General features: G+C 35.6%; 1 pseudogene; it reads right to left on the bottom strand.

Annotated features, from left to right (window-relative positions):
* Positions 1 to 686: 686 nt before the first annotated feature.
* Positions 687 to 7079, bottom strand: LOC131480726 (UDP-glucuronosyltransferase 2B14-like; annotated as a pseudogene).
* Between the last annotated feature and the right edge of the window lie 1432 nt (positions 7080 to 8511).

Genomic DNA, 8511 nt, shown 5'->3' with positions numbered 1-8511 from the left:
TGAAGAATTAGGCAAATGATAGCTGTTCTATTTGTTGAAATTTAATGTTTAATAACATTTTATGAATCACTGCTCAGTGTCTTGTTATACTGAAACGCTTTCCAAATTATGCGTATTATTTGCTTTATTGTGAATCAATGTCTCAAAATTAAGACAAATATTATCACCCATGAGTAAATATATATTATAGATTTGAGTGTGAAATTCCAAAGAAGATCTATTTTGATAAAATCACTAGTGGGTTTCTATAAGACACATCATGAAAAGTAATAGACTTGACCTTGCCTGTGCTAGTGCATGTACAGCTTCCTTATTTAGAGTAATGGACATACAAACATTAACTATCTATTAAAATATGTATTAATGCGTTAATGAAATTAACAAGCATTGGCATTTCTTTTTTTCTATTTTATACTTTATATTATTCATAGTTTGCTTTATATTTTCCTCATAATTGATTTCAATAAAAACTATTGATAAAAGTAGGTTTGTTTCACTGAAGACTGCTGTAGTTGATGAACATTTTCTGTGTTCCAATAATGACTAACAGTGTTGCTCTTGCTTTCAATTATTTAAATAATATTTCTTCTTAGATAGAAACTCTGCCCTTAGCTCATATTCTTCCTCTTTTATTTATTTTTCTTTCTTTATGTGTGTTTTTATATTTGTTTTTGACCAAAGGAGCTCTAATCTCTCTTCTTCTTCTTTGCCATCATAAAAAATTTCTGACAAACAAACAGAAAGATTTTTACGACAAGGTAAGTAGTGATTGTCACACAGGCCAGCAGGAACCCAGTCACATCCAGAGAGTGGTACTGGTACCAGGTGAGGTCGTAGGCTGCAGCTCGAAGGTGTTTGGCTCCTTTGTGGCGCATGACATACTCGATCCAGGAGACGGCTCGGTCCAGGGGCTTCATGGGTTGATCATGGTGAATTCTTGATAATGTCCTGACATTCTCTTTGTAGCTGTTTAGAATCAGTACAAATTGCCTTATAGAATGAAATGGGACAGATAGATGTGCATAATTTTCATGTTGAGAACACTGATGGCACACGGAAGTGGAAGAAAAATAATTTTCCCCGGTAAATATTGTAGAGGACTGAATTTGTAAACTGGAATTTGTTGTATAAATGTAACATAAAGATGGAAAAAGAAAAAGAGTTGGGAGAGAATGAACATTTGCAACATTACAACACCAAACTTGTGCTGAATTAAGTCCAAAGGAAAAAAGAAAAGTGGGAAGAATAAAATTTTAAAAAACAAAAGCAATCATTGAAAGTATAGAGCTTGAATTATTTAGAAAGCAACGTATGTGGGTCAAAACATTTCAAAATTTGGAGACATAAGCAATTTCATACATGTCTGTGAAAAATTGACAGAGATACTATGCACCATGAATTGGTATTAATGTTAATCATTAACCAGTTCACTGAGTTTCAAAACTGTGAAGGACTATTGAATCATAATACTGACACCTGTTTTTTTGTTTATTTGTTTTGGCTCATTAATTTCTCTGTTCCAATTTTCAATTGTTAAAGGAAATGACTAGGGACAGTATTTTTCTTGAGTGAGTCTCGTTTGAAGTCGTGCTGATTTTATATAACTTCAAATTATTTTCATCATGTTGTAAAACAGCAGTGTTATTTTTGTACTGCTTACTGAATTTATTATTAAAATTGTGACTTTAGGATATAGAGACTTCAATTCATTGTAGTTGCGTATATTTATCTGCGTGACTTTGTGGCATTGTAGTTGCCTTTCATTGTTGTTTTGAAATGATCAAGGACTAATGGACAATACATAAGGGCATATTTTAAAAAGTCACTTATGCTAGATAAGCCATAAAGTGCTATAGTTTGGCATTGTAATAGTCAAAATGGAAATAATTTCTATTCCTTCTATGTAGAACTACAGTGAGAAAACTATTTTTCAAAGGAGTGTAATATTTAGTTAATATGTTTGCAAAATGCTATCATTAGAATTGCATGATCTATTCAGAAATCTGAATACAATGTGCTATATCATGCATATTCAGTATGTTTGGATCAGCTAAAAAATTCTCTGGCCTGAAATGGTAGCCTAGTGACTAAAGTCCCCAGGAACCCATATGGATGGCGCCAGGAACCTATATGGATGGCTGGTCTAATCCCAACTGTTCCACATCCCATCCAGCTCCCTGCTTGCGGCCTGGGAAAGTAGTAGATGACAGCCCAAAGCCTTGGGACCCTGCACCCACATGGCAGACCCGGAAGAGTATCCGGGTTCCTGGCTTCAAATAGGCTCAGCTCCATCTGTTGTGCCCATTGGGGAGTGAATAATCAGAAGGAAGATCTTAGCCTGTCTCTATCCTTCTCTCTGTATATCTCAGTTTTCAATAAAAATAAAATAAATCTTAAAAAAAGAAATTCTCTTCACTTGTCAGGATTCCAGTTAGAAAAATTAAATGAATCTATACTAGAGAACTGCAGTTCTACATTAATAAATAAAATATGCATTTATTTGAAAAGCAAAATAGAATGTGCTTCTCCACTTGAACAGTGGATTTGAACAGTAAGTGTGATAAAATTAAAATAGCGCTAACTTGCATTTTAATTGTTTTTCAATACAACTTAGAGGTTTTGTCATTTATAATACACATATTACTTTAATTTCATGATTTTGAATTTGTTAAGTATTATTTCAGTATGTGCAAAAATATGTTTACATTTAACAAATGTGACAGAGAAGACTTCTGTAAGCATTTTCCTATTTTCTTTCTTAAGTAAATAACTTCACTTATAGCAATAAAAATCCATTAACTCTTGACATACAGAAATGTATATATAAATTTTGAAGTCTGATAGGAACATCCTGTTTTATTAATAATATGATCATAAAAGTTATGGTTCTTGGCTTCAGTTCTTCTCCTTATGATTCATTATAATCCTCCATGAATGTCTTCAGTGTCTACTCATTCAGCTTAATAGCTAATTCAGAATCTATTAGTGTCATTCCACAAAACCGACAAAAATACTGATGAATTATTGATGAATATCTTCAGCATTAAGTAAATCTGTACTCAATGTCTATGTTCAGAATCAAGGTTTCCCTGTTTGACTTCAAATGAAAATTTGTCTGCAACTTCTATATAGTTAAAAAAGAGAGAAATACTCACAAGGGATTGTTAATGACTGCCTTTAACGCATTGAGTAAATCTGTACTTGTCATTGTCTTCCAGTTCAACATAACAGCTGCACCCTAGGTCTTCATGTGAGCAATGTTATCAGGTTGTTCGGCAAACAAAAGAATGCCCACCATAGGGATGCCATGGTAGATTGCCTCGTAGATGCCATTGGTTCCACCATGAGTTACAAATGTCTTGGTTTTTGGATGACCTGAAATTGAATGAATTTTAGGAAAGTTAATTATACATTCTAGAAATAAAATGAGAAATTTACACTGTGAGTCACTGAGAGGGAATGGTGCTTTCTGGATGATAGCTTCTCAATTGCCACAGAACTTCATTTAAGTTGCTTTCAAGTGAATAGCACCTAAGTGCAGTAGTAAGGCAGGTGGAAGCCTCATGGAAGAGATGGTAGATGATTTCAGACTTGAAATATGGACCTATCACATAGCCTCATGGTTAAAACCCTTGCCTCACTTTGGATGGGAACCCATATGGGCACCAATTCATCTCTCGGCTGCTCCACTTCCCATCTGGCTCCCTGCTTGTAGCCTGGGAAGACAGTAGAGGACAGCCCAAAGGCTTTGGACCTTGCACCCACAAAGGACACCTGGTTTCAGATCAACTTGTTCCAGTTGTTGCAGCCACTTGGGAGCGAACTAGCAGATCAAAGACCTTTCTCTCATAGTCACTTCTCTTGGTAAACCTTCCTTTCCAACAAATATATATAAATATTAAAAACATAAGAAAGATTTGAACTGTATAGAAGATTGGCAAGTCAGAATAAAGGAACAACACAAACTGGATGACAGAAAATATGTATTCCTTGTACCAGTGACAAAAAATAAACCTAAGGCATATTAGAATGCTTTCTTTCAAAGACATAGCAGATCCACTGACTCTGGTATATAGAGTGTACAATGTTTCATGTGGTGGAATAGTCACACTGGAATTAGAGCAAGGAGTGCTTCCACTTCATCCTGAAATGTATTCATCACTTCATGATAAATGTTGAAGCCTTTTTTACATAGAAAATACAGTGTCATTCATAATGTCAGATGGATGCTTTTCAGTGCCATTTGGAACCCCATATTCTAGGGGAAATGGTAAATGCAGTGATTAAATTAGGAGATACTGTGACTGTCCAAGAAATTACTATTTTTAATTAATCGATTAGAAAAGGAAAGACTGACAGAGATATAGATATGGGGGGGGAGGGGAGTGATTGAGAGAGAGAGATTTTTCTCCATTGGTTCACTACCCATGCTGAAGATGGGTCAGATTAAACTCCAAAAACAGAAGTCCAACCCCAGTCTACCAAGCGAGAGCAACCAAAAGGAGTTGACACCAGGTGGTGCCTCTCAAGGTACACGTTACCAGGAAGCATGAACTGGAAACGGAGGTGGATAATGGTCTTCCAAGTACATCAAAATGTGGGGAAAGCCACAAGGAAACTGTTGCAAAATTCTCTTTCAGAATTAATTTCTTTTAACAGTAAGATGCCCATATTATATTCAAGAAGAAATTTGAATGTAAATAATAAAATGTTTTCTGTTATTACTAATTGCTATCTCCCTTAGAACTGGAAAATACATTTGGGGAAATTGATTTCACTTTCATTTATTCCATAATAAATGGTTGACGGCTTCCTGATTGGTTGTGGTTCATGTTTTCAGTGTTTCCTGTCCAGTATCTTACCAAGAAGGTCATTCTGGGGGATCCACTTATAGAGGTGAGTGTTGGGTCCTAAGGTATCTGGTTTCTTGCCATCAAATCACCAAAGAACCTGTTAGGTAAAGAAAACACCTCATTCATAAGTTTAAAATTTAGAATTGAATTTTAAGTTAGGTTCAATATGTAAAAGTAAACCATGTTAGAATTCTAAACAAAGAGATCCCTCATGAAATATCTTCTATAGAAAAAAATATCAAGGAGGGAGTTTAAATAATGAAAACAAAAATATGCTAATTATTTTAGTGCAAAGAGGAGTAACTTCAGTGATCTGAGCCTTATAAATATACATACTTATATTGTTAGTTTCTTCCAAATTATCTTTCAAAAAATAGAATGAGGGCCCAGCGTGGTGGCCTAGCAGCTAAAGTCCTCACCTTGAATCCCATATGGACACTGATTCTAATTCCTGCAGCCCCGCTTCCTATCCAGCTCCCTGCTTGTGTCCTGGGAAGGCAGTCGATCACAGCCCAAAGCCTTGGGACCCTACACCCCTGTGGGACACCTGGAAAAAGCTCCTGGCTCCAGATCAGCACAGCACCGGCCATTGCGGTCACTTGGGGAATGAATCATTGGATGGAAGATCTTCCTCTCTGTCTCTCCTCCTCTCTATCTGACTTTACGATAAAAATTTTAAAAAATCGTTAAAAAAAGTAGAATGAGAGTTTAATATATTCAGATTTTCATAACTTACGTGTCAGCTTTGACGTATTTCAATTTACCAACAAAACAAATCAAATGTACGTAATTGAACATATGTGAGAAAGAAATTTTGTTTAGCTGCTATAGTTCACTTGTAGATTACACATTTTTAATGACTTTTTTCTTTGAAAAGTCTCAAGTTGCATTTTTGAAGGGAATTATTTAAAAGTTAGGAAAAGAGACAGTTATCAAAAAACTTGGTAGCTGAAAATACTGCATATTTATGATAATACTAAATTTTGTTCAACTGTTAAGTTCTGATCTTATAATTCACAAACTACCTGATATGCCAGAATTTCATTTTGAAGTGCTGAGATTTTTAAATTGTTAAGTGAAAGTTAAAACCAATTTCAGATTCTGAAAAAAATATTAACAGGTGTATCTCAGAAAATAAAAAAAGTTGTTCATAAATATCAAGAGATCATAACTTGCATGTATCACAAAATTAATTTCAAATATAATTTAGAGAGAAGGACATCTGAACTTTCTAATTCAGACCTACATTGCCTTTTTAATTCCTCAGAAGGGAGGAACTATTAAGCTCATGGGTGAGGAGCTCACGGGCTGCAGTTTTGTAAGTCCCCACTCTTTTTGTTAAAACACCAACTTCAGACAGCAGTAGATCCAGCTCAATATCAGGCTACACATATGGACACCTACAGTTGGAGCTGTTGAATCCTGGCAACCTCTTTTCTGAACAGGTTCCTGAACCACACATTGATTAGTCCTTTCCCCAAGTTAGGGGGATAAAGAGGCAAGGATTGCATGGGAAGGCTCAAGGGCATGATATATTTCAGACCTTTTTTTCTTGAGCACAATATCAGGCTTATTATAATTGCTTCTAGTGCCTCCAGAAATTCACATTTAGCTATTTTCTGAAAACAGTTTTAACATATATGATGGACTCAACAATCCTACAAGGGAAAAAAACAAAAGTCAGGGGAGAATCTGATGACTTTTGTGTTCCTCATTGCAATATCGTGATAATTATAAAGCTGTGCACTATATCTCTTAAATACATATCTTTCTGATCATAATGTTAGTTCCAAAATTAGCAATCAAAATGCTTTCTTTGCTACTTTTGTACTTCACCAGTACAGTTTGTGTTTAAATTGGTACCTTAGAAAAATGAACACTATTTTAACAATTCACCTTTCCACAGTAGGATTCTGTATGTAGAGTTTAACAGATCCACCGAGTAGCTGCCAGCAGCAGGACACTTTCTCACCTTTTGTGGGAGTTGGGCAAGAGCAGTTGCAAACATATTGGCCTTATCTTCAGACATACTATAAACCATGGAGCCCAAAGAAACCACTACAACTCCGTTTTCTCCATAACTCTGTACAAATTCTTCTATTTCCTGTGAAGAGGAAATTGTCACAAAGAAGAAACATGGCAGCAAGCAATTGGAGGGACTGGTAGAGACAAAAAAGAAATGAATAATAAGCAAGCATCGTCAGGAATTACTAGAATAGTGACCATGGTTAAGACACGCTTCAGACGAAATTTTCATCTGATTCATTCTACGTGTACAAGTGGTGGTGTTGACTGTCATGTTGTTGTGTTATCGATGTCCTCAATTTCTTTTCCTTGCAAGAAGAAAATGTTATGCCTTAAGCACATTATGTGATATGCATGTAAAAAAATAACAATCCTCAATTATAATCCTTTCTAATTCTACAGAAAAAAGTGATAGTATTCTATTTAATTTTTGCCATTCTGTTTTCAACTAAGCTTCTATTTTGACTGATTTAATATTAGTATGAGTTATTTGTTAAAATCATTGTTATAATGTCATATATACATATATAAACTTCTCAATCACTCCTTAATATTAGATTTGTGTTTTCTCTAATGCTTATCACTTTCAGTTTCTTAGACTCTTTTCTGGTTAGATGTGTTTCTTGTAGGCAACAGATAGTTGGGTCCTGTTTGATGATCCATTCTGTTAATCTATGTCTTTTGATTGGTGAGTTTAGGTCATTTGTGTTAAAAGTTAAAGTTGAGAGGTTGCGATTTTGCCCTGCCATACATATGTGTTTTTGTTGGTGTTGATATCTGTGTAGTTGCCCCTCCTTGTGTGGACTTTAGTGGGGAGACCTTCCTGTTTGCCATTTTTGCTTATGATTCGCCTCCTTTTTTTTGGATTTAGCGCATTTCTAAGGAGATTTTGTAGAGCTGGTATTGTGCTGGCATATTCTTCTAGTTTCTCTTTGCTATGAAAGTATCTGATTTCATTCTCAAATACGAATGAGATCTTTGCTGGGTACATTATTTGTGGTTGACAGTTGTTCTGATTCAGGATTTGGAAGACCTTTGTCCATTCTCTTCTTGCTTGTAGGGTCTCTTCAGAGAAGTCAGCAGTGATTCTGATTGGTTTTTCCCTGTATGTGATCTTTTCTCTGCTTTGTACTTGTCTCAGGATTCTTTCTTTGTCTTCGTTGGAGTGGAACTTGAGCACCATATGTCTGGGTGAAGATCTCTTTGGGTCATATCTGCTGGGAGTCCCCTGACCTTCCTGGATTTGGGCTGGGTTCATGTTCCAAGTGTTTTGGAAGTTTTCCTGTATAATTTCGTCGAGCACCATTTGCATTCCTGACTCTCTTTTTCTGCTCCTTCAGGAAGGCCAATAATCCTAATATTCGATTTTCTGAGGTTGTCTTTCATTTCTTGCATGGTCTTATTGGCTTTATTCAGACTTGTCTCCAGCTGTTTAATGAGCTGGGTATCTTCATTTTACGTGTCTTCTGTTTCAGAGATCTTCTCTTCTGCTGTATTTATTCTGTTGGTTAGGCTCTCAATTTTGTGCTCTAAGGTAAGGATTTTACTTTTCATTTGTTGTATTTTTGTCACTATGTGGTTCTTGAATTCCTTGAAGTCCTCCCAATTCTTCTCATTGTCTCTGACCGATTTT

The sequence above is a fragment of the Ochotona princeps genome, chromosome 7 (genome assembly GCF_030435755.1).
Source record: "Ochotona princeps isolate mOchPri1 chromosome 7, mOchPri1.hap1, whole genome shotgun sequence".
In the NCBI taxonomy this organism is placed as follows: Eukaryota; Metazoa; Chordata; class Mammalia; order Lagomorpha; family Ochotonidae; genus Ochotona; species Ochotona princeps.
Note: the sequence above shows the minus strand (reverse complement) of the source record. Positions and strands in the feature narration are given on the sequence as shown.